Source organism: Canis aureus, chromosome 33, assembly GCF_053574225.1.
Source record: "Canis aureus isolate CA01 chromosome 33, VMU_Caureus_v.1.0, whole genome shotgun sequence".
Taxonomy (NCBI): Eukaryota; Metazoa; Chordata; class Mammalia; order Carnivora; family Canidae; genus Canis; species Canis aureus.
In genome coordinates, this window is record NC_135643.1 from 10,095,251 (window position 1) to 10,121,678 (window position 26,428).

A 26,428-nucleotide genomic window follows, 5' to 3' on the forward strand; every position below is an offset into this window, starting at 1 on the left:
GAAGAGTCCTTCCCTTGGGGAGTTTATAGTTTAGCAAGAGAGAAAGACAGTAAACATATAAACAAATAAACCATATACTTTCAATGAATAATAAATGCTCTAAGGAAAATAAGGCCATGTGAAGGAATGGCAAATGATGTTTCAGGTCAGGGAATAGGCAGGACAGGGTGGACTATTCTGGATAGGATAATCAGACAGGATTTTTCTGAAAGAATAAAATGTAAACTCTTATGGGAAAAAAAATCCAAGTGTACAGTGAAGGGGAAAGGATTCCAAGCAATGGGAAAACAGCAGCAAACTCAAACACCTTGAAGTGGATAGGAGAGTAGTGTGTTTGACTAACAGAATGTCAGTAATGATAGGGGAAGAGTGATTTTAAATCACAGGGTCTCTATGTTTAATTTTATTTTAAGAGAATACATACTCATAATGTTAATCATAACCTTTCAAGGCTACCAACATGAAGTCTCTGTACACAGAATTGGGAATAGGTGGGCAGTGGCAAATCATTGTATTTCAAAGATTACCGATACAAATAACTTCGAGTGCCAATACTAAGGTATAATTTAAAAATTAGAAAATGATGAGTCTTGAGTTTTTATTACCTTTTGCTTTATTATTTTTTACCTTTTGCTTTAAAAGTATTTAATCGTAAGTTTCTTTAATTCAATTTTTAATAATGGCTATGTTTAATAACTGGGTGACAAAACTCTTTAGAATTTAATAACTGGTTCCTGCAAGCTGGTGCATGCCAGCTCCAGCACACCACTAATGCATGCTGTCTGTGAGTAAAGATTCTTTAATCTGTCCAGAAACCTGATCGATCTATGGAAATATTTAATTTCATATCCCGCTCCTGTTGCCAAATGGTTTCTCCCATTTCCCCACACTCACCTGAAAACAAACAAAAAATAAAATAAAAAAAGGAAAAACTGGTTTGTGGATATATCATTTATGACATATCCTGGAAAGTAAGCTGGGGGGAGGAGGGGAAGTGGTTTAATTCTTATGATTTCTCATATATTATTGTTAAGATCAAAAGCCAGGGTTCTAGGATTCCATACTAGCCCTTAGCAGTGAAAAACTAATAAAGTTGTTTTAAAGCAATCATATAACAAACTTAAATTTTGTAGTAAGATTACTAAGATGCTCTTTAAGGTGCCTAAGCATTGAGATATTGATTAACTAATGATTAAGTGACTAGATGTCTAAGCAGAGGGCAACTGTTTTAAATGCTAAGTTCTTTTTGCAAAAGCAAAATACACTAGAATGGTGTATTAAATAACCAGGATCACCATGCTCCAAGTTGATAAATATAAGAGCATTGCTAGAACTGTAGCATCCTAAACACTGACTTATCATGAATATGTACTTTTATTCTTTTCCTATTCTTAGCCACATCTTCACTATCACCCACTTAAATTTAAACAAATGGCCTACCAAACATTAAAAATTTTCACTATCGTGCTTGCTTAGGCAGCACATATACTAAAATTGGAACAACACAGAGAAGATTAGCATGGCCCCTGCACAAGAATGACACACAAATTTATGAAGCATTCTATGTTTTTTAAAAAAAAAATTTTTCCACTGTCTGTTGGAGGCCTAGAGCAGATGCTACTATTTATTTTAAAGAAAAAAAACAAACACACACAAACAACATGTAATAGTACTCCTAAAGTTGCAAAAAGAATTAAAAGAGTTTACAGATCGGCTCTCTGGTATAAGGAAGAAAGAGTTCAAATAAAAATAATAAATTATATTAAGTATATATATATAGTTTTGTGTGTATATATATGAAATACAAAAGCGTAAGATCATAATGGTTTTTAAATACATACTTCAGTTATAAGCAAAACGTACAAATTACAAAAGATCATGGGATTACACAGGGACAACTGCAAAATGGTTTTCCTTAACAAGAATTTGTCTACACTACTATTTCAGCACATTTTACACATATCAAAAGACAGATGTACAATTTTATGTATGGAGAATTGTTTTAAATGAGCTGTACATTGTATCATAAAACCTAAGCCAAGAAGCAAATTGGCCTGAAGGCCTTTTAAGAACAGCAAAAGAAATGAGCCTGGATACTCATTAAATAGAATGGACCATAATTCACTAACTCCATAGTGTGGTACTACATTTTGTATCAGAATAAGGATTGCCTTTGGCTATACAGTTTACTCTAAAACATGGACATAGTGGATTGCTCATCTTTCATTTAGCTTATTACACATCAGATGGAGCATTTAGTTATATGTGGTTTAAGGGACAGATTATGTTCTAAATCACAAGAACTTAGTTACTGAAGAGCAAGAGTGAGTTAGTTATATGTGGTCTAGGAATCCATAGGAGTTAGAGGTTTTGCAATATAAGAAAAGTTGCAATAAAAAATAAATAAAATCTACTAAATATTGGAAATGTTAACTCAGCAATATTTTTAAAAGTAAAGAAAAAATCATGATTAAAAAATAAAACAGAGCCACCGTAACTAAATAATAAATGTTAAAATCCTAATAACAAGACATATTGATATTATATAACTTCCCTGATAGAATGCACTAGAACGATATTCTTCCTCCAAATCCATAACCTTAATCATAAGAAAACATCAGACAAGCCTGAATTGAAGAATGTTCAACAGAACACTTGACCATTATTCATTCAAGGTACCAAAGTTATGAGGAAGTGGAACAGATTGGAGGTAAAGAAACATGCATGGTAAGTAAATGCAATATAGGATCCTGGAGTGGACCTTGGAACAGAAAAAGGACGTTAGTGGAAAAACAGGAAATTGGTTAAAGTCTGTGGTTTGTTAATAGTGATGGATCACTGTTAATTTCTTTGTGTGGTTATGTAAAGTGTTAACTATAGGGAAGCTGAGTAAAACTACACGTGGGAACTGTACTGTCTTTGTAAATCTCCTATAACTCTAACATTACATCAAAATTACATGTTAAAAAAATACAAACTTTTTTTAAAAAACACAAATTTATAATACAAAAGTATAGAGAAAAATAGAAACTACATTTAGAAACTACATTTTATCACCAAATAAACCAAACATTTGATTGTTGATTTGATTTGTTATTTTCTCTTTTTCTGTCTTTCTTTTTTTTTTCCTTTTCTTTATAGTAAGACCTCTGAACACTTGTCTTTGGTAAGGCTGAGCAATACTGAGAAGACCACTCATTCTGAAACCTGAGTGTCTAGCTTCAGATTTTCTCTCTACCACTTACTTACTGTGTGATTGGAGCAAACTAAATCTAAAAAATAAAAATTAAATTAATTAATTAATTTCTTATGCCCAGCTTCTTTACTGTACAAATGGAAAAAATAATATCTGCCACTTAGAGTTGCTGTAAGAATCAATGAATTAATATATGCAAAGCACTTAGAATGATGTATTCATAAAGTGAGCACCATTTGACAGAAGTATCAAAATAAGCAGAGTGACATCTCCCACTCTAGAAAGCAAAGAGGGATAACTCTTTCTCTCCCTTTAGTCTCTTGTTATAATGGAGCTGACATTACTGGAAGATGGCTCTAGTTGATCAGATACTTGTGACTGAAATTTTGACTTCTGTAAATGTAATGTGTGAAGGGCAGCATCAGCAGAATCAAGCAAACAAAAAGTTCCCAGCACCAGCACTCCAGCCAAATTCTCCCCATGGAAATCAGGTTGTGCTATCAGCTGCCTAACTCTTTTTTGCTAGCCATCTCCCCCAGGTCCCCCTAACTCCAGTGCTCCTGCTGCTCTGTGCACCATCATATGCCCTTCCACCAAATTGCCTTGCTGCTCAAGTTTGTAAATGTTGGGCTCTCTTATTTGTGGCCAACCACAAACATCCTGTATGTGTGCCCTGATCCAAAGTCTGTGAGGAGAAGCATCCGAGTCTTCTTCTGAAAACACTGTGCTCAGATTACACTTTGAAAAGGAATGAAGTTTCTTGAGTTGGTGTTTGAGACAATGAGTTAAGTAAAAGGAAATCCTATTGGAATGTAGGCTCCGTGAGGAAAGGCTCACAGTTATTTCACCATATCTCAACTGCCTATCATGCAAGTTCTCTCCAGGACCAGGATGGAAAGCAAACAAAGGTAGAGGCCCGTTATTCATGGAGATATAATGGACAATACAATTATTGAGTAGACCAATGCAAAAAAAAAAAAAAAAGGCCCAGTTTGTATTTGTTCTCAAGACAATACATTGTACCTTAAACACTGTAAGTCCAATCTGTATCCTTCAATGGGTGTCTTATAATAAGACTTTAATACTAGAGAACAGCCATGGATATCTTTGTGTTTTGGATGTAGGAAAAATTATTTGGGAAAATGGAATAATTACTGAAGGGCCTAGATTACCATGTAAATGCAATGTTACTTAGGAGAAATTCATTGGGGATAATAAGAAAATTTCTTAATTAAAAATTTATATTATTAGATTACAGGCTTGGATTGGATAAGATTTCATAAGAAACTACAAAATAATGCTGAAATACTCATTTGAAAGCACAAGCAAGAAGTCTCCACTAGAGTTTGTGAATGTAATATACCAAGAAAATGTTATGCGCTGCTAATCAAGAATCAAAAATTCTAATGAAGAATCATATCATTAGTGTGATATATTTAAAGATATCCCCTCAAAAAAGTATTCCTTCAAGGTGAATATTGTATTAATTTTTTAAATTCATCCTATTGTAATTCTGATAATGACTTGATTTTGTATTTTACTATGGACTTGCTGGATATTTATACAACTGCAAACTGCTCAGAAAAAGGAGACAGCACAGAAATGGAGACAATTTTAAAAAAACCATAGTGTAACTATAAAGTAGTATCAAAAATGGGAAATTGCAAGGATAAATACAGTTCTAAAAAAATTAATTAACTTAATTTTTCCCTAGTGCCTAAAAGGAAGAGTAGTCCTCCCTGTCTCTTTAGCATTTACCTTAGAAAACTTGAAATTCTAAATGCTTTCTCTTTTTAAGATGTATATAAATCTTTTTAAAAGATTAATATACCTCATACTGGTTCTGCATCCCAGGAATGCATTTCTCAGAGGCCTCAGAGCAATTTCTTTGATGTATGAACTTCTAGGAGGGTGGATGGCATTCCTTTCCCCAGCTCTGGGGAATTTAAAACTATGTACTTGGCTTCATGATGCTACTTCCTGCTTGGCATAAAGATACAAGTTGAGATGAAAACTTCCAGTAATACAATAAATGTTATTGGGATGTAATGTACAGCATGGTGACTATAGTCAATAATATTGTACTGCATATTTGGGATTTGCTAAGGGAGCAGATCTTGAACATTCTCAACATAAGAAAAAAAAAACATAACTCTGTATCGTGCCAAGAGGCAACTAGACTTATTGTGGTGATCATTTCACAATGTATATAAATATGAATCATTATGTTGTACACCTGAAACTAATATAATGTTAGAAATCAATTATACTTTAAGGAAAAAAGATACAAAAAATTTTTATTTTTTTCTTTCAATAAAGACAATTAGCATAAATGTAATGAACTGTATCTGCTTGCCTAGCTAAGGGAGAGATTTCTTTCATTGCAATCTTGTCAGCAGATTACATGTGAAGTGCATCTCAGTCTGATCAATCTTTACACAATAATAAAACTGTTTCATTCTTTTCTACATGGGAAGGATTCACTGGGATCCTAAGAGATTTTATTTCTAATTATATTTCCCCAACTCAGCTTAGTTGTAATGGAATATAGTGGGAATAATTCCTACAGAAGCTCGTTAACTTCTCTTTGAATAAACCCGTGCCCAGTTGTGGAAAGCCATGTAGGATACGCTATCTGACACAGAAACATTAAATACAACAAAAAATGATTAATATAATCTACCGTCAGGGCTAGAGGGAAAATTAATAAAACAAAACTTCTGAATAATGTGTTTTTTATGTTATTACTCTGAAATCAAAATAAGGAGCACTAGAGAAATGTAATGCCATCACACAAGTGAATAGTGTTCCTATGACACAATAGGCAATGAACTACAAATACTTTGAAGGAATTATAATATGGTAAAATAAATCTCACAGAAAGCTGGAGCTATGCCAATTTTAACTCATTTTTTTACAACATTCTATAAAAATGTTGAAAACCTTTCAAGGTTAAAGCTGATGACATTGACAAGATTGAGTGATCATAAGGTTTGAGTGCCTAGATATGTGGTTTTGTACAATGGAAAAAGAAGTGTATTCATGATGTTTTGTAAAGCTAAAAGCACTTTCTTTGATGGTTAGTTGTTTGCAGTGCAGGTCATCAAAGAAAGAAGACATTGTCGTGCCTGTTTTTCTATTCTTCTGTACAACGTGTGTGAAATGAAGAACATTTCCTAGACTGCGAACTGTAGGACATCAATGTCCCAAGAGACATTATTTATATTCAATGAGAAACAATAAAAAGCAAGGAGGTTTTGTGGTTAAATAAATCTGAGAATTCCCTACTTGAGGCTTGACAATTTAGGTAAGCATATTAAAGGCAATGAGAAAACATACCATAAACAATCTTAATTAATTAGAACCTCCTCAATTACTTGACCATGAATTTTCCTCCCCTTTCTTTTTACCCATTTAATAATAATAATAACAATAATCATCATCATGATAACAACAAAAACAGCTATCACTTATTGGATGTACTATGTGTCACAGTTTTTTTTTTTTTTTTAATTCATGAAAGACTGAGAGACAGAGAGAGAGAGAGCGCCAGAGACAAAGGCAGAGGGAGAAGCAGGCTCCATGCACCAGGACCCCGACGTGGGATTTGATCCCGGGTCTCCAGGATCACGCCCTGGGCCAAAGGCAGGCGCTAAACCGCTGCGCCACCCAGGGATCCCTGTGTCACAGTTTTATGTACATGTAAGACTCACTTAAATCCTTATAAAAAACCATATGAAGAACATACTATCATGGTTACTCCCATTTTACAAATGAAGAAACAGAGGTTTAGAAAAATTAAGTAATTCACCCAAGGTCACCCAACTTGTGGTAGAGAAAGAACCTGAATCTAGAAAGACTACCTCTTGGCGACTTTGCTTGGCCGCCTCTTCTTCCTAAGCAGAGTTGTGTAAACTCAGGCCATTCACTGCCTCAGGAAGGTTTTTGCTTTCACCTCAATTCTTCTCATGTGCTTCTTTGGATGATTTCTATTCCATACTTGCTTAGAGTTTTGTTCCCTGGTTTCCGTACCTATCAGCTGCGCTATTATAATTTCACTGTCCTTTCCTCCTGTTTTGCAAATACTTCTCAAGTTTGTCTTCCATAGTACTCTGTGTCTCTGTTCCCTTACCTAGATAATAGTAAATAGGATAATAGTAATACAACCTGCCTTCATAGGTTATTGTGAGGCTTAAACAAACTAACACCTAAAGTGAAATGTCTTTTGAATAGCAGTCTGGCTGCAGCAGAAGCTTAGGGCATATTAAAATAAATATTCACCACCTGTATTATTCTTGCTATTTTCCTCATTGATTCAGTCTCTACATAGAGTCAGCCTCTGTGTAATATAGAAACGATATACTGGTAACAGGCAAATAATAGCATTTGACTGCCCAAAAATATAGGATATATACAGTAGGAGGATAGTGAATCAGTTTTTGAGTTGATAGATCTTTATTTCTGGCAAGGGCATGAAATAACAAAGGAACAAAAGGCCTTCATAACTTTCAGAGGAGAAAGTTTTTCGCTCTTTCTTTCTTGCCTTGCATATTATCCATTGCTTTTCTCAGTCTAGTTTCCATGGTCTTGCAATGGAAAGTCCCTTGGAATCTAGCAAAAATAGATTGGTAGTCCTTGTTTTTGTTCCTGATGTGGGAACTTTGTGTGTTTCCCTCTGTTTTTGTAGATAGTTAAGTCGGAAGTTAGGAATGAATGCATTAGAGAAAACCAGTGAGAGGCTATTTTTAACGGAATCACAGAATCTTCTCTTAAAGGATATTCTTCAGGAAAAAAAATCTGCATCTTCTAAAAGCCCTTCTGAGATTTCTTTCCAGTTCCTCACTTAGAGATTGGGGATTTACTTATTTGAAGAAAGCAATCATAAGTTCAGTGTTAGTTCATGCATGAATTTCATAGAAGCCTAACATCTGTGTAGTTACATCTACTTATAAAGAACTGTATGAGCTAACAATCAAATCACTGTCAGTTGTCAGTTTGTATCCCTTGCTCTGGACAGCAGTAAATCATAACTGGATCCCTTCCACATGTTGGACCTAAAGCTGGCTTGTCCAGTGCTTGAGGCAGCATTGGCTTTCCAGCCTAGAGCAGTGACTCTCAACAAGGGCTTTGGGGAAGTGTTCCTACTCCATACTCCTACGGAGATTCTGTTATTACTCTCTCCCACCACTACCTAAAGGGGCAGTATTACTGCCTAGTAATGAAGAATAATAACTATTGTAGCTAACACTTGAAGGGTCTACTCTGTGCCAGGCACTGTTGTTAGCACTTTACATATATAACTTATGTAATTTCATTCTCATAGCAGCCACATGAAGTAGCCTATTATTAGCCACATTTTAGAGATGAGGAAACTGAGGCAGACAGAAGTGAAAACACTTGTCCAAGGTCGCACAGCTAATAAGTGGCAGGGCTAATAAATGGCACAGCAGAGGCTCAACTCCAGGCAGCCTGGCTCCAGAGTTCTCGCTCTTACTCTCAAGGCTGTGCTGAACCAGGGCAGTGTGGAGCTCCTCAGGTGCATGCAGGATGGGATGGGGAAGAGGTCTTCATCTCTATAGCCTGCTCTACTTCCAGGTCCCCACCTAAGAGTAGCCTTAGGCAGAGTAACCCTTTTGGTTTGTGGATGATACTTCTCGATGTCAGTAAAGACTAATGAAAAGGAAATTTCAAGGCTGAACATACAGGACTTGGAAATTGAGGGATAGAGAGCGAGTTACAGCCTGTTTGGTAGAATGCACTGTTAACAGAAATAGAGAATCATATCTGCCTTCCGAGAACTTCAGTTGCATTTGGGAAAGACCAGAGTGTAAACACACCATTGGAATTCAATGAAGAAAATAGTATGATTTGCCCAAGTGTAATAGTAGGACAAAGGAGGAGCACTTTACCAGCCGGGCAAGGAAAGATCATCAAGAAAAGTTTAAAATACCAAAAACCATTTTCTAAGATTATAAACCAATAAATCCAGTATTCTCCCTTTACAGTCAATCAACAAAAACTTCTTAAAGTGTTGCCTCTGCTTGTCATTGTCACATAGAAACTGCAATTGCATTAGAGGTGATCCTAGTGTTTAATTTTCTAAGTATCTATTAATTTTAAACTATTTCTATCAAAATGTCTTATCTACAAACTTGTTGCTTTTTGCTCTTCGTTTTTGCTCTGTTACCAAAAATGGGCCACATAAACTCTTTATGCAATCTAAATATATTCTTGCCCTCTTCTGTATGGTACTTTTAAGAATATTCATCACCTGTTTTAAAGTACTGAATCAGTATATTATACACCTGAAACTAATATAACACTACATGCTAACTAGAGTTAAAATAAAAACTTAAAATTTAAAAAAAAAAAGAAAACCATGAATGGTGTTGCTTTACAATCAGTAAATTAATTATATTTCTGGTAATACTATAATAATTTTTTGTTAAAACCTATTTTAAAAAGGAGTTGTGAGTAATGGTTTATTCTAAGTTTCTAAACAACAGGTGTTCTAAAAAAACCTCAAGAGGGTCAAGGTATTTTTATTGTCCCTAAATATTCCAGGCATAATTCACTTTTCACTGTTCAAATGTTTACATTAAAATTACTCCCATTAATCCATAAATTATACACTAACACACAAATCTAACTAAATCTTTTTTTAAAGGGTGACTTTTGCCTTTCCCCTAAGATCAGGAACATGATAGGCATGTCCACTCTCACCACTGCTATTCAACATAGTACTAGAAGTTCTAGTACTTCAAGCAACAATCAGGCAACAAAAACAGGCAACAAAAACAAATAAAAGGGATTCAAATTGGCAAAGAAGAAGCCAAATTCTCTCTCTTTGCAGATGACATGATACTGTACATAGAAACCCAAAGACTCCACCACAAGATTGCTAGAACTCAAATCAGCAGTGTGGCAGGATACAAAATCAATGCCCAGAAGTCAGTGGCATTTCTATACACTAACAATGAGACCAAAGAAAGAGAAATTAAAGAGTCAATCCCGTTTACAACTGCACCCAAAAGTATAAGATACCTAGGAATAAACCTAACCAAAGAGGTAAAGGATCTATACCCTAAAACCTACAGACCACTAATGAAAGAAATTGAGGAAGACACAAAGAAATTGAAAAATATTCCATGCTCAAGGATTGGAAGAATTAATATTGTGAAAATGTCAATGCTACCCAGGGCAATTTATACATTTAATGCAATCGCTATCAAAATACCATGGACTTTCTTCAGAGAGTTGGAACAAATCATCTTAAGATTTGTGTGGAATCAGAAAAGACCCCGAAAAGCCTGGGGAATATTGAAAAAGAAAACCAGAGCTAGGGGCATCACAATGCCAGATTTCAGGTTGTACTACAAAGCTGTGATCATCAAGACAGTGTGGTACTGGCACAAAAACAGACACATAGATCAATGGAACAGAATAGAGAATCCAGAAATGGGCCCTCAACTCTATGGTCAACCAATATTTGACAAAGCAGGAAAGATAATCCACTAGACAAAAGACAGTCTCTTCAATAAATGGTGCTGGAAAAATTGGACAGCCGCGTGCAGAAGAATGAAACTAGATCATTCTCTTATACCATACACAAAGATAAACTCAAAATGGAGGAAAGATCTAAATGTGAGACAAGAATCCATCAAAATCCTAGAAGAGAACACAAGCAACACCCTTTTTGAACTTGGCCACAGCAACTTCTTGCAAGATACATCTATGAAGGCAAGGGAAACAAAAGCAAAAATGAATTATTGGGACTTAATCAAGATAAAAAGCTTCTGTACAGCAAAAGAAACAGTCAGCAAAACTAACAGACAACCTACAGAATGGGAGAAGATATTTGCAAATGACATATCAGAGAAAGGGCTAGTATCTAAGATCTATAAAGAACTTATTAAACTCAACAGCAAAGAAACAAACAATCCAATCATGAAATGGGCAGAAGACACGAAGAGAAATCTCACAGAGGAAGACATAGACATGGCCAACATGCACATGAGAAAATGCTCCACATCACTTGCCATCAGGGAAATACAAATCAAAACCACAACGAGATACCACCTCACCCCAGTGAGAATGGGGAAAATTAACAAGACAGAAAACAACAAATGTTGGAGAGGTTGCGGAAAAGGAGGAACTGTCTTGCACTGTTGGTGGGAATGTGAACTGGTGCAGCCACTCTGGAAAACTGTGTGGAGGTTCCTCAAAGAGTTAAAAATAGAACTTCCCTACCACCCAGCAATTGCAGTAAAAGATACAGATGCAGTAAAACGCCGGGACACCTGCACCCCAGTGTCTATAGCAGCAATGTCCACAATAGCCAAACTGTGGAAGGAGCCTCGGTGTCCATCGAAAGATGAATGGATAAAGAAGATGTGGTCTATGTATACAATGGAATATTACTCAGCCATCCGAAATGACAAATACCCACCATTTGCTGTGACATGGTTGGAGGGTATTATGCTGAGTGAAGTAAGTCAATCGGAGAAGGACAAACATTATATGGTTTCATTCATTTGGGGAATACAAAAATAGTAAAAGGGAATAAAGGGGAAAGGAGAGAAAATGAGTGGGAAATATCAGTGAGGGTGACAGACATGAGAGAGTCCTAACTCTGGAAAACGAACAAGGGGTAGTGGAAAGGGAGGTGGGTGGGGCGGTTGGGGTGACTGGGTGACGGGCACTGAGGGGGGCACTTGACAGGATGAGCACTGGGTGATATGCTATATGTTGGCAAATTGAAATCCAATGAAGAAAGAAAGAAAGAAAGAAAGAAAGAAAGAAAGAAAGAAAGAAAGAAAGAAAGGAAGGAAGGAAGGAAGGAAGGAAGGAAGGAAGGAAGAAAAGAAAGGAAAGAAAGAAAGAAAAAGAAAGAAAGAAAGAAAGAAAGAAAGAAAGAAAGAAAGAAAGAAAGAAAGAAAGAAAGAGAAAGAAAGAAGAAAGAGAAGAAAGAAAGAAGAAAGAAAGAAAGAAAGAAAGAAGAAAGAAAGAAAGAAAGAAAGAAAGAAAGAAAGAAAGAAGAAAGAAAAACTTTTTTATTTTTTTTTTATTTTTTTAAAGATTTTATGTATTTATTCATGAGAGACACAGAGAGAGAGAGGTAGAGACACAGGCAGAGGGAGAAGCAGGCTCCATGCAGGGAGCCTGATGTGGGTCTCGATCCCAGGTCTCCAGGATCAGGCCCTGGCCTGAAGGTGGCACTAAACCACTGAGCCACCCGGGCTGCCCCAGTGACTTTTTAAAGGGTCATCACCCAAGTTAAGGATTGTCTTCAATAATGTTTGTTGGTGATATTCAGAATCAAGGTGTATTTTGAATTTTTCTAAAAATTGGATCTACTGTGTCTGCATTGTTCGCATTCTTGTGATAAAAATGGAACTCACTGAATTGGATTGCTGCCTTCTAAGTATATAGAAAAGAAAATCTAATATAAGGAAACACAAAAGGATGAAGAGGTAGGATATGTATAGCTTCTGAGGCTACCACTGGAGACATGATCACACAGATTAAGGAAGGTGAGTTAGGTATGGAAGACTGGTGGGGTGAGGGAACAACTGGAAGAACTAGACTGCCATCCAGGTGTCCCAACTCTAGCTCTGGCCCTCAGCTTCAGCATGTGTAAAATAAGCCATTGGACTAGACGATCACCAATGTCTAACTGTACAAAATCTAAGGTTTTAAATTCTGCATTTGTTGCCTTAATAACCTAAATTCTGCATTCTCTATAATGTGAAAAATTGCATACTTTTCACTATTAAAATTATAGTCTAAAATTTCATATGCTTTCAAACTATCACTCAATTATTTTCTAAGCCAGAAATAGAGTGCATTTTACCTAGTGCAAGATAGTTGATCACAACAATGTACCAGCCTAATGCTTTAGGGAAACACCAGAGATTCTCCGAATTGCTTCTTTAGGGAACAATGAGACTAAGTAATCGTTAATTCATTAATGTATTCAGTATATTTTCATGAAGTATTCCTGTGTGCCCAGTCCTTTTCTGAACATTGGCAAATCAGAGATGAATATTAATAGTCTTTTCCTTCCAGGGGCTCACAGTCCAATGAATGTAAGATATTACTTCCAATTAAAATACAGTTTTTTAAGTGCTATGATAAGGCTGTAAATCGAAGACTATAAAAACATGGAAGAGAGACCTTGATTTATTTATTCTACAATATTTATCAAGCACCTACTCTGTGTCAAGCACCACTGTAAATACCATGTTATATAGCAGTGAAAAATAAAAGTAAAAAAGATCCTGCCCTAGATGTACAACAGAAAATAAACCCAAAAAATCAAATAAATATGCACTGTATTTCTAGATAGTGATGAAGGCTATTAAGAAAAATAAAATAAAATGAGGAGATATGGACTGGTAAAGGATTCCATTTCAACCAGAATAGTCAGGGATAGCCTCAGTGTTGATGTGACATTTGGGCAGACGTGAACAAAGCAAAGGACCACTAAGAATTTCCAAGTGAATGGTCCAGGCAAACAGAGTATCTATGGAAAAGGCCCTGAGGCAGAAACCCATCTAGCACAGAATAGATAGGAAAGGTTACAGAGCTAAGGACTAGATCGTGTGGGATCTGCTGAACTTTGCGAGGAGGCTGGATTTGCTTCTGGGAGAATGGAAAGTCATCAAAGGTTTTTGAGCAGAAGAATGAGGTGATCACATTTTTATTTGTAAAGAATGACTCTAGGGGTGCCTAGAGTCATGGCTCATTGGTTGAGTCTCTGCCTTTAGCTCAGGTCATGATCCCGGGGTCCTGGGATTAAGTCCCACATCAGGCTTCCTGCGGGAAGCCTGCCTCTCCCTCTGCCTATGTCTTTGCCTCTCTCTGTGTCTCTCATGAATAAATAAATAAATCTTAAAAAAAAAAAAAAAAGGAGTCTAGAGGCTGTATGGAGAATAAAAAGAAGCAGAAGCAAACAATGAGTGAAAGCATAAAGAAAGAATTTAGAAGATAATTTTTCTATTTATATTATTATGTACATGTATGTGTGATTATATTGTATTATAGGGTTTATTAATGTATAATGGCAAATTATATTTCCATGTTTATATTTATAACATTTTATAAATCACATATATACCATATTATTTGTACTACAATATTCTTATATTCCAAGATTATCTGTATATTCAAATATATTTTAATATATAATAGATTACATAATTATAATATGTAATCCATGTTATATTATTATATTGTTCTTTATTTTTGTATTTTTTGTAAAAGGACGATGATGTCTTAGAGTAGGAGAAATAGCTGTCAATGCAGAAAGAAGTACTTATTTGAGGAAACTATTTGCAATTAGATCCAACAGGACTTGCCAATGGATTTTCAGTGAGATATGAGAGGAAAAAATGCATTGTGGAAGACTCTTAACTTTTAGTTTGAGCAACTATGTGAATAATTATGCCATTAACTGAAATAACAAAAAAATAAGGTAAAGAAGGTATTGCAAGTGGGGCTGAAAATCAAGTTTTATTTTGGACATAATAAATTTGGGATGAGCGTAGATGAGATGTCAATGATGTATAGAGGTCTGGATAGAATGGTCAAAGAAGTCAGAGTTGAAAACACAGACTTGGGGGTACTTATGTGTATTTAGCCACAGGACTGGGTGAGCAAATATAGGAAGTGGAAAGGTAAGAAAAGAATTATGATAACTGAAGTATTAAGTACTCCAACATTTCAAAACCGTAAATTAGAGAAACCAGCACAGGAGCCATCAGTCAGAACAGAGAAAACTTGGGAGAGTGGCCCGGGTAGCATGACCTGCTACATCAAGACTCGCTGAGGAGGAGGATTCCCGTGAGAACTAAGAATTGGTGGACTTGCCATGCTGCTTCTCCCTGAGATGCTATTCCAGTTTTGCACATAGCTGACAGTCTCTCTTTCCTTGGGTCTTTACCCAAAGCTACCTTGTCAGTGAAGCTGGCAATGGCCATACTATCAAGAAGTCAGCCCTCTCTCCCAGTTACCTGTATCTCCTCTCCCAACTTTATTTCATCTCCCTAGCCCTTTATCACTATGTAGTAGACTAGGTGTTTTATACTGTCCAGTTCACTCATTGGACTAAATCCATCATGACAGGGATTTGAAATTGTTTTATTCATTGCTGTCTCCTCAGCACCTAGACTAGTGCCTGCTGCCCAACTGGCACTCAGCATTCAATAAATACTGACTGAATGAATAAACAAAACAATCAAACACTACATCAGATCTGAGGGCTTTATAAAGTTGGCCTTGTTCCTTTGTTTTTTCATCAAAGCTTAACTTTGGACTTAGATTCATCTTCCTTTAGTGAAAAGTAAATGTGTAAAAGGAAGAGACACTTGCATGTTTCTTAAAAATGTTAAAAGACTAGCTTGCAAAAAGTCTACCAGACACTATGTAAACTATTGTAGGCTTTGATGATGCAGGAATATATAAGGCAGTGTGACCACTCTCAAGGAACATTCAGTCTGGTTGTGAATGAAAATCATAAATGGGACGACTGCAGCATAGCATCGTAAGTGCAAACATAGGGAAAGCCACTCAAGGCCTAATCACAGTGAAGTCAGAGACCAGGCATCTGAACTGGGTCAGATGTCACTATGCATGAGAGAAAAATACATCAGAAAAAAAAACTGGGACTAGAGTCATTTGTTCACAGAACATATATTGATATTTCAGCACCACATTAGGAACCGGGGGTGTAATAAGCAAAAAAAAACCAAAAAAACAAAAAAACAATAAAACACAACCTCCCCCTTACAGCGTTCAATCTAGCAAGACTTACCTGTGTGAAATCAGTATTTCATACAAGCAGCTGTTGAAATGCTTTATGGGTCCTGAGTCAGTCAATTCTAGGCCAATCCTAGGTAGCCATGCTACACACCACACTGGCCAACCCTGGGGCTGCGATGTTCTGATGAATGGTTTTAAGTGAAATCCAAGCACACCTTATCACTGGCCCAATGATTACAGAAAAGTACCAGGATTTATTTGAGCAGAAGCAGTCAACTGAGCTATACACATTTTTTTTTTTAAGAGATGCATTTAACTTTGGCATTTCCAACTGAGACATGGCACTGGAAGGCTAAATGCTGGGATGATTAAAAAATGTAAATCATAACATTTCAGCATAAATTTTTAGATTTTCAGGTAATTCATTTCTAAGTACCAGCTATCATTCTAAATAATTTTATATTGTCACTGGCACTTGCCAACCTCCAAACTGAAAGGACCCTAAGGAACTAAATAACCTTAGGTTAAGGCAGGAAAAGGAAAAACAGATTCATTTTGGAAGAGCCAATGCTACAAATTCTTACGAAATTAGATATTTGGGAGTGAAATGTAAATAAATATATGGATGGCCATATAGCTTCCTTCTTGATAGTTTTATACATTTTTTTGTACATATAGTGAAAGAAAACTTTGGGCAATCATGCTTCTTTCAGGAAAGACAAACATTACATCAGGACTTTTCTTTTTTAATTTTAATTCCAGTATAATTAACATACAGTGCTATATTCGTTTCAGGTTACAATATAGTGACTTAACAACTCCGTATATTTCTCAGTGCTCATCAAGCTAAGTGTACTCTTGATCCCCTTTCATCTATTTCACTCATCCCCCCTTCCTCATCTTCTCTTTTGTTCTCTGTAATTAAGAGTCATCAGACCTTTTCTTGAACCTTCTGAACCACAGTATTATTTCACTAATTGAATCCATGGAGAAAGATATGTTTTTCTCAGATTTTACAGTGTTACTGATTCTGAAGAGTATTATAATAGAGTTGGCCAATTAATCAGGAACCTTGAAAATTTTTCAATCTCTAATTATTAAACCTCAAGTTATTTTTTTAACTGTTGTTCAGTACTCTAACAAAAAGTTAAGAGGAATGTGCAGAAATGTGTGCAACTGAGTAATATCCAAGAAGTGTAAGATGCTATCAACCTCAGTGACTATTTAGGAAAATAAATCCTTCCCTTCACATCTCTGGCACAAAATCATAAAATGTTAAAGCATAATCCTCGTTTCATTCTGTCAGTGACACATGGGAGAAAAAAGCATTTGAGTAAGTGAATGAGGAGATTCCTGGGATCAACTGTATTTGTGATGCAGAAATAATAAATGTTTTTTAATAGCTCCAACAAGTCAAAGGGCAGAAACAGCTTCAGCAAAGGAGATGATTTGGGGGACAGCAGGGGGAATAAACCCGCTTTAGAGAAGGCTATGGTGGTCTGTGATCTCGTAACTGTTTTTGCCTGATTCACTATTGTTTCCCTGCCCGGGCTATCACATTACACCTTTTCTTTTATGAGAAAGGTACAAATGTATAAAAATAAGTGCATGAAATGCTTTGTCAAGAAAGCCACTACCAAGCTGTCCATCTATCCTAAATTTCCTTTTTTCCAAATCTACAAATGCAACTGTGTCTGTGGTTTCAGTACACTACATTAAATAAAATTACTGAATCTTCAGCAAAATTTAAAATATACTGCATGTCTTCTATTTTAAAAGGCAATTGGGGCAACAGGGTGGCTCAACTGATAGTGTCTGACTCTTGATCTCGGCTCAAGTCTTAATCTCAGGATTTTGAGTTCAAGTCCTGCATTGGGCTCATGCTGTGTGTGGAGCCTTTTTTAAAAAAGAAAAAGGCAATAAAAAGGATAGATATATTTCTATAAAAGAATTAATGTAAAAAAAAAAGAATTAATGTGCCAAAATATCATTACCTAGAGGGTCAAATGTACAGATATACAGAAATATGAAATACACAGAATTATTCATTCTTTGTGAGTTAGGTATTCACTGTTTTGAGAAATAAAACCTTAAAAAAACTTTTCTAATTATTAGGAAAGGAAGAGAAGATTGATATAAGCCTGTATCTATTAAGTCAGGTCTATTTCAACTGCTGGGTTGAAAGAAGAGCACATAGCACTTCTCCTTTAGAGTGAGTTTAATCCACATCTTCTGTCTGGTGTTAGTAACATTACTAGTACCCGCTTATATCCCCCTGTTCTCACCTCTGCATTATGAAGCTTGCTTACTGTGAACACCTGAAGTTCTCTGCCCGAAGGCTTTCCTCTGGCCACAGGGAACTGCTCAACCTACATACAGAACAAACTCAGAAGTGCAGAGTCAACACCTATAGAAGCAGCTCTCAATAAATGATGGATGAGGAGTAGAGATATATACCCAAGCTGTCTCACTTAATTGTGATAGCTCTGAGGTAGGCTAACTTTGTTCTACCTCCCTGAGTTTCTCTGCAGGATTGAGCCCTTTACTATATCTGGTGAGTTGACAACACACCCTTTAGTGTTTTTTCCTCTTGCCTCTCTGAGTTCTCCACTCTTCCACTCGTGTTCCCTGGGATCATCTCCCAAATGAACTTCTCTGCATTAAATCCTTACCACCAGGTTTAATTTGAGATAATACAATCCAAAACACATGGCCAGAACTTATGCTTCAGTTGTACATAGGTTTTTAAGTGTAGGCCAGAGTTCACATATAAATATAAGTAGGTTAAGTTCTGAGAGGATTTAATTAGTCCATGTGTTTGGCAATCAGAAGTCATACTAGGACTTCTGTTTCTCTCCAAGAGGGACTAACAGCCAAGAGAATTGTCTTCCTGCTGTTAAAAAGAAGAAGCCAGAGAAGAAGAAAGATTTATGCATGAAGATGAGTATTTTCTGTCACAGAACAATTGCCAAAGCAAGATCGTGACCCATGAGATGGGAGGAAAAATGAAGTGATCCTTACATTTTCTCCAAGTTATTGCCTGGAGGCAGCTTTAAAGCCACAGGAAAGGAGAAGCCTAAGAAAGCTCAACAGTCTCCCAGTCTCACACAAGTAAGGAGATGAGTTCAGGGAAGCTGAGTGAGCTAGAATCCCTGGGCACAGGACCAGAAAGAATGGAGAAAGAGCTCCTGAAATCTGAAGGGAAAACCCCTTGAGGTTCTGCTGAGTATAATCAGCACACATCTGGGTTAATACCCTACATGGCTATGGGAAGAACTTCCTGGAACAATTCTCAGAGCTCAAGACAGGCTGCAAATGGCTTGTCTTCTCACCAGCCAGAGTGGAAAAAATTGGTAACCTCTGAAATTTGGGTAGAGACCTAAGAGGACTATCACCTGCACAGTGCAGCTAAATCAGCCTTAGATTAAAGGCTGCAGTGGACCCACCAAAATAAAGCATAAAAGCAAGATTTGGAAAAGTCCTCATGATCCAAAGTAGATTAATTATACACTACAACAAAGCCCAAGATCCATATTCCCCTGACTTTCATGTCTACATAATTAAAGAAAATGTTCAAAATATCCTATATTCAATAAAAAGTTGCCAGATATGCAAAGCAGCAGAAAAATATGACTCTAAGCAAGAGGGGAAAACAAAAATCAGTCAATAGAAACAGACCCAGGAATGGCAGAAAGGTTGCAATTAGCAGACAACAAACTTAAAGTAGATTTTATGAATGTTATAAATGTGTTTGAGGATATAGAGAAGCTATATATACAATGGAGAAGGTAGAAGATACAAAAAAGATCCAAATAGATTTTCTGATTATGAAAGCTGCAGTGTCTGAAATGTGAAATTCCAAAGAATGAAAAGCAAAAGCCACTGATTCATTAGGACCATGGATGTGACCTACTACTTTGGCCCCCCTCTTTTCCTAGGCCTCAGGGCCTTTGCACTGGCTGTTCCCTCTGCCTGGAGCATAATTCCTCAGGTATCTGTTTGACTCCCTCATCTCCACATGTCTGTGCTCTCCTTTTCAGGTAAGGCCCTCCTTAACCATCCTTACTTAAATCTGTCTTCTCCTCCATTCTCCCTAATTTCATTCTCTGCTTTATTTTTCTCACAGAATTTTTCACCAACTAGTTTGCTCTATATTTTATCTGTTTTGGTTTTTGTCGATTTCCTTCATTATACTCTAACCTTCATGAGGGCAGAGATTTTTTTTTCCCTATGCTCACTGCCATCTCCCAAGATCTGCAACAGTTGGTGGCACATACTAAGTACACAAAGAATATTTATCAAGTAAATTATTTTAGAAATTAACTCTGACTCCTATATGTATTGACTGTCTAGTCTCCATAGTATCAAAGAAATAGAAAATACAGTTTTATAAAAGTATGATACAACATATATTTTAGTATCGTATCTTCTGGCATCAGTATATACCTTCACATTAGTAAATATATATTCTCAGCATTTCTCCCTTCGTCTCTTCTCTTTTAATAACTCAAAGGCTATTTTTTCCTTCTCCTGCTCAACACAGTAACTGCAACAAAGCCTTAAAGAATCTAGTAGAAAGATTTGGTTCCAATCCAAACTCTTTTTCTCTCCTTCTGTTGAAGATTAGTTCAGACCGGATTTTTGGAGAGAAGATCAACTGCAGCAGTGGCTGCTAAAAAAGAAGGAAGGGGGAGGCCTCCCCTCTTTAGAAGCACCAAAGAGGTAAAAAGAGCCAACTATGGGTGGCCTTACACTGGACACTTAGTCCTGAACAAAGAGATGGAGACTTTTTGTAAGGCTGGGACATGAAGGAAGGCTTTATCCTTCAGATAAAATGGAACCAAACAGAACTAAGAATTTTGCACTAGATGAGATTTAAAAATGAGAAAAATTACAAAAGCAATATTGACTGGTGAACACAGAACTGGTATGTAAATATAATTCCCTTTGCCTATCAGCTATGTAAATGACACAAGGAATCTCCTATCCCAAACTTGGTTAAAATAAGGGACCTAGCCCACTCTAAGAAAGAACGAGAGCAGTCAAATTCTCAACAAGGTAAAGTTTTTAATAGCTTTTAATCATGTTTTTCTTTAATGTTGGTAGGTCCGAGTTTCTTGTATCTCAGACATCTGGTGACCCTGAACTTGCACTTTTACAAATTTTTCCTTAAAATATTTTCTGCAAATTCTATTCATAGGATATCTGCCTCAAGAAAAATTGACTTTTGTTTTAAGATTTTATTTATTTATTCATGAAAGACACAGAGAGACAGAGGCAGAGACACAGGCAGAGGGAGAAGTAGGCCCAATGTGGGACTCGATCCTGGGTCTCCAGGATCACACCCTGGGCTGAAGGTGGCTCTAAACCACTGAGACTCCCGGGCTGCCCCAACTTTTTGTATTCTTAGTATTGGAAGAGATCAATCGGTCAGCCTCAAAAGCAGTGGCTACCACAGTTCAGCAGGCTTCAGAATCTCCCAGAGGACTTGTTAAATAGATTGCTGGGCTCCCCCACCCTCATAGGTTCTGATGCACAGGCCTGGAGTGAGGCCTGGGAAATTGCATTTTCTTTTTTTTTTTTTCTTTCTTTTTTTTAAGATTTTATTTATTCATTCATGAGAGACACAGAAACAGGCAGAGACATAGGCAGAGGGAGAAGCAGCCTCCCTGTGGGGAGCCTGATGTGGGACTCGATCCCAGGACTCTGGGATCACAACTCTGCCTTCTGCTAAAGGCAGAAGCTCAACCACTGAGCCACCCAGTGTTTGGAGATACTGCATTTCTAACAAATTCTTGGGTGATGCAGATGCTACTTGCTGGTCAGGGTACAATATTTTAAGATCCACTGACTAACATATGGTATTTAACTTTGGATGTGTTATAAGCATCTCTAGCTTCAGTATCTGCTCTTTCTTATCATGGCACAGTCCCTGGAGCAGGATGGGCTTTCAATAAATATTTGTTGAATGAATGAGCTTGGTTTGTTTCTAAAATCATACTAAAACAATCAGATGTCATCATATCTATATTAAGTTTTTTACCCATTAAAAAGTGACCAAGCTTTTATATTATCCACATATTTTGTAAGTGAAAGCAACATTTATAGGCTAAGGTTTTAGTTTTTGTAATTTAATAAATTGAGACTTTGATTTTACACCACAAAAAAAAGCAACAGGTGTTAAAATACTGTTTTTTTTAATTATCCAGAGTGAGTGAGAAACTTGAACTGACATACAAATGATTAATTCAGGTCAACAAAAGGCATCACTGTTTGCACTACCAACCCAAGCTTCCTAATTGTCCAAAAGAAGAGAGAGGAGGAGGAAATATTGGAGACATCAAAGCACCCACAGCAATATAGTAAACATCAAACACAAAATAACCTGGGCTCGGCTATCATCACATATTTGTTATAAGCTAATATTTTGCACAGATGCCTTATTTATATGTATCAACTTGTGATAAGTTGGTAACAGTAAGAATATGTAATAGAGAATATTTTATTAAATAGTATTTTTAGCTTTTTAGTATTATATTTTGTGGTACACTATTACATTTTGGGTCATCAAAATAAGAGATTGGTCATTTAAAATTAATTTCCTGAGGCACCTGGGTGGCTTAGTGGTTGAGCCTCTGCCTTTGATCAGGTCAGGATCCCAGGGGTCCTGAGACAGAGTCCTGCATCAGACTCCCCATGGGGAGTCTGCTTCTCCCTCTGTGTGTATCTCTGCCTCTTGCCCTGTGTCTCTCACGAATAAATAAAATATTTTTAAAAAATTAAAGTAAATTAATTTTTTTCTAAAAGAGGAAAAAAGAGTCAGTAATTACAATGATGACTCAAATAATGGTACTCAGAATCAAGTAAACAAGTGAAACATAAAAATCTTTTTTAAATTCTATGTTAGAGGCAGCCCTGGTGGCGCAGCAGTTTAGCCCCGCCTGCAGCCTGGGGTGTGATCCTGGAGACCCGGGATCCAGTCCCACATCGGGCTTCCAGCATGGAGCCTGCTTCTCCCTCTGCCTGTGTCTCTGCCTCTCTCTTCACTCTCTCTGAATGAATGAATAAATAAAATCTTTAAAAAAAATAAATAAAAATTCTATGTTAAAACTTAACATTAGGGTTTTATTTTCAGTGAAACCACATCACCTACTATTTTAATTTAATATTCACTTAAATTTTATTATTTTTTAATCTGGCATTTGTAAATCTGTTTTATGGTAATGTAAAAACTATAAGCATAAATATAGGATTTCGTAGACATTTAAAAGATTTTATAATAAAATGAATACTGATGAAAATTTTGTCCTTGTAATTGGTTCCATACACATTAATCAATGTTATCTTTGTCTTAAGCTATTTCTAATCTTGCTTCTACTCTATTCCTTTCCCTGCAATGCAGCCAGAGTGATTAGATGCAAAACACAAATCTTATAGCAACCCTTCTCTCTGAAAATCTTATCAATTTGCTCCCTCTTTTTGCTGGATAAATTCAAAGTCTTCTGAGATGACATGGAAGGTCCTTCATGATCTAGCTCAGTTTATCTCTTTAGATTCATGGCTAATACCTTCTCAGTTCCACACACAGTCACTTGGACCATTTGTGGTTCTCTGTGTTCTCATTTTTATCAAAGCCTTTATCTATGCTGTTCCATCTACCCAAAATGCTAGTCCCATAATCTCAATGGACCTGCTTTATGTTTTTTGTAAGATTCAGCTTGAATGTGAGTTCCTCCTTAAGTCCTTGCTACCCCTTCCAGAGCACTCCATACTACTCATAACAATATTTATCATACTTATTATCATTTTCTGTTTTCTTGTTTGTGTTCCCCCAAGAGTTTATGGACATTTCTAGAGCAGTGACTATTTCAATATTGTCAAATTTCTTCCCAGATCTTGGCATACAAAAGGCATTAAATGCACTTTTTAAAATATAAGAATGAAACTCAATAATAAGAGTAAATAGATCTGAATTTTCTATAATATTTAAATAAACCAAGCCATCATCAAATTAACCACCACTGATACCCTCCTCTAGCCATTAGGAAGACTGGAATACTGAACTGTAGTAAATGCCTAAAGCCCTTCCCTAATGATGCCTTCAACTCTTTGAAGACTCTAAATACCACAAGTGTTTGAACCAAGAACAGCTCCATTGTCTCCCGCCCTGGAAGCTTCAAGATGGCAGAGACTATATGTCTCACTGTGTTCCAGAACCGGGCACATAGAAGATGCTTAATAAATATCTATTGCCTGTTACAACATAGTCATGGTTAGTGACAAGCCTTTTTTCTGGCCACCATTGAATGATTAAGGTTCCTTCAGACAGCCATCTAAATATTTGTACCTGATCCCTCAGTGACTCACCCAAATGTAACATTTATCTCCCACCACTTTCCTATTTTGTTTTTGCTTTCCTTTTCCCTTATGCTCAACTTCTACAACTTAAAACTTAAACGATGAGTGGAGTGGTTTTGATTTAGTTCTCTCTTTTTCTTTATGAAGAGAAAAGATAGGAAAGATAAATAGATTTGAGGAAATGTGAATAGAAAAAAATAGATATAATTCTGCTTTCCTTCCACCCCTGTGAAGCCAATATGAATAGTTGGTGCTGATATAACCTCTAAACTACTATTTATAAGGAAAGAAACCTGGAAGGCCTCCCATTATTTGAATACTTGTGAGATATAACCTTCTTATTATATGTCTACAATTTGAATCAACTTAGTGGTGCAATAAATAGAAATTAGCATAAAATAAGGAAATTGTTATTTCAGAAAAAGTAGTAGTAATAATAATACGTTCCTCCCTTTATAACTTTAAATATGTGAATAATCATAAAAGGGAACTTTTAAAAGTATTTTAGTAAGAACTAAAAGGAAAAGCGATAAGAGACTTGATTTTGTCAACATATAGATGTCAATTAATATATAATATTAGCATTAATTTATCAGCCCTTTGTAAATTTATCATAAAGATTTCCTTTCTCTTAAACTATCAACACTAGTTTCCTAAAGGCAAATACTAAAAATTACTATGTTATGCAATTTAGAAAGAAAGCATCCCAGGAAGGGATTTAATTATAGTATTTGAGAACAGAAACACTATCTTTAATCACTGTTCATGAATTTGCTAAACTGGAATATTATATGGTAAACAGTGTTCAAATCTTCCAAGAGAGGTAATAATACATTTTTTATGATAATAGGGTTATGGAGATTAATTAGTTAATATTTATAAAGAACTTTAAAGATGAAGTGGTTTCCTCCTCTCTTTGTCATTGAAATCATTAAACAAATGACAATATTTTCTTCTTAAAGTTTTGAGGTCTATCCACTGCCATATAATTATCTAAATTTTTCAAGTTAGAATCTAAAATTTGAGCCCCATATCCATGCACAAAAACAATCAGTTCCTTTTAAAAATATTCAGATCAATTTGAGATTTTCAAAGACAAAATATGCCCATCCTAAGAATGATATTAAGATTATTAAACCACATTTGCTTTTCAAACTTTGATATAATACACAAAGATCCAATTTAAAATTCCTTTACAATGAAAAAGGTGTAAAACAATGCAAAATATTTATTTGTGGAGGAGCTTCAAAACTCCCTGTGGGTATAGTTGTAGAGCTTTCTCTTTTTTTTTAATTAAAATCGATTAATTAACATATAGTGGTTACTAGTTTCAGAGGTAGAGTTCAGGGTTTCATCATTGTATATAACACCCAGTGCTCATGACATCACATGCCTTCCTTATCCCATCTTCCAATTATTTCATTGTCCCCCCCACATCCACTCCAGCAATCCCTCAGTTTGTTTCCTATAGTTAAGACTCTCTTATGATTTGTCTTCCTCTCTGATTTCAGCTTATTTCATTTTTCCATCCTTCCCCCTACATTCATCTGTTTTGTTATTTAAATGGCACATATGAGTGAAATATCATATATTTGTCTTTCTCTGACTGACTTATTTCACTTAGCAAAATACCCTCTAGTTTCATCCATATACTTGCAAATGGTAAGATTTCATTCTTTTTGATGGACAAGTAATATTCCACACACACATACATATCTTCTTTATCCATTTATGGACATCTGGGCTCTTTCCATATTTTGGCTATTGTGGACATTGCCTCTATAAACATTGGGTTGCATCTGCCCCTTTGAATCACTGTTTGTATTCTTTGGAAAAATACCTAGTAGGGCAATTGCTGGGTCGTAGGACAGCTCTATTTTTAACTTTTTGAGGAACCTCCATACTGTTTTCCAGAGTGGCTATACCATTTTGCATTCCCACCAACAGTGTAAGAGTGTTCCCCTCTAGTAGAGCTTTCTTTGTATGTCTCCCTTAAAAATAATAAGATATTCAGGATTGATTATTACTAGAACTCATTTTGCATATTTGCCTTTCTATGCTCTAGAATTTGAGTCTACCAGCAAAAATAACTATGTACCTGAGTTCAGACAC

General features: G+C 36.0%; 1 protein-coding gene and 1 non-coding gene across 8 annotated transcripts in view; one reads left to right on the plus strand and one right to left on the minus strand.

Annotated features, from left to right (window-relative positions):
* Window positions 1-26,428, minus strand: part of MAPK10 (mitogen-activated protein kinase 10) — a 300,398-nt gene that overhangs the window by 219,268 nt on the left and 54,702 nt on the right. The gene's annotated exons all lie outside the window — the stretch shown is intronic.
* On the plus strand, window positions 1,465-1,571 carry LOC144304410 (U6 spliceosomal RNA). The gene has a single exon (XR_013371323.1). It is a non-coding gene; the product is annotated as a U6 spliceosomal RNA (small nuclear RNA).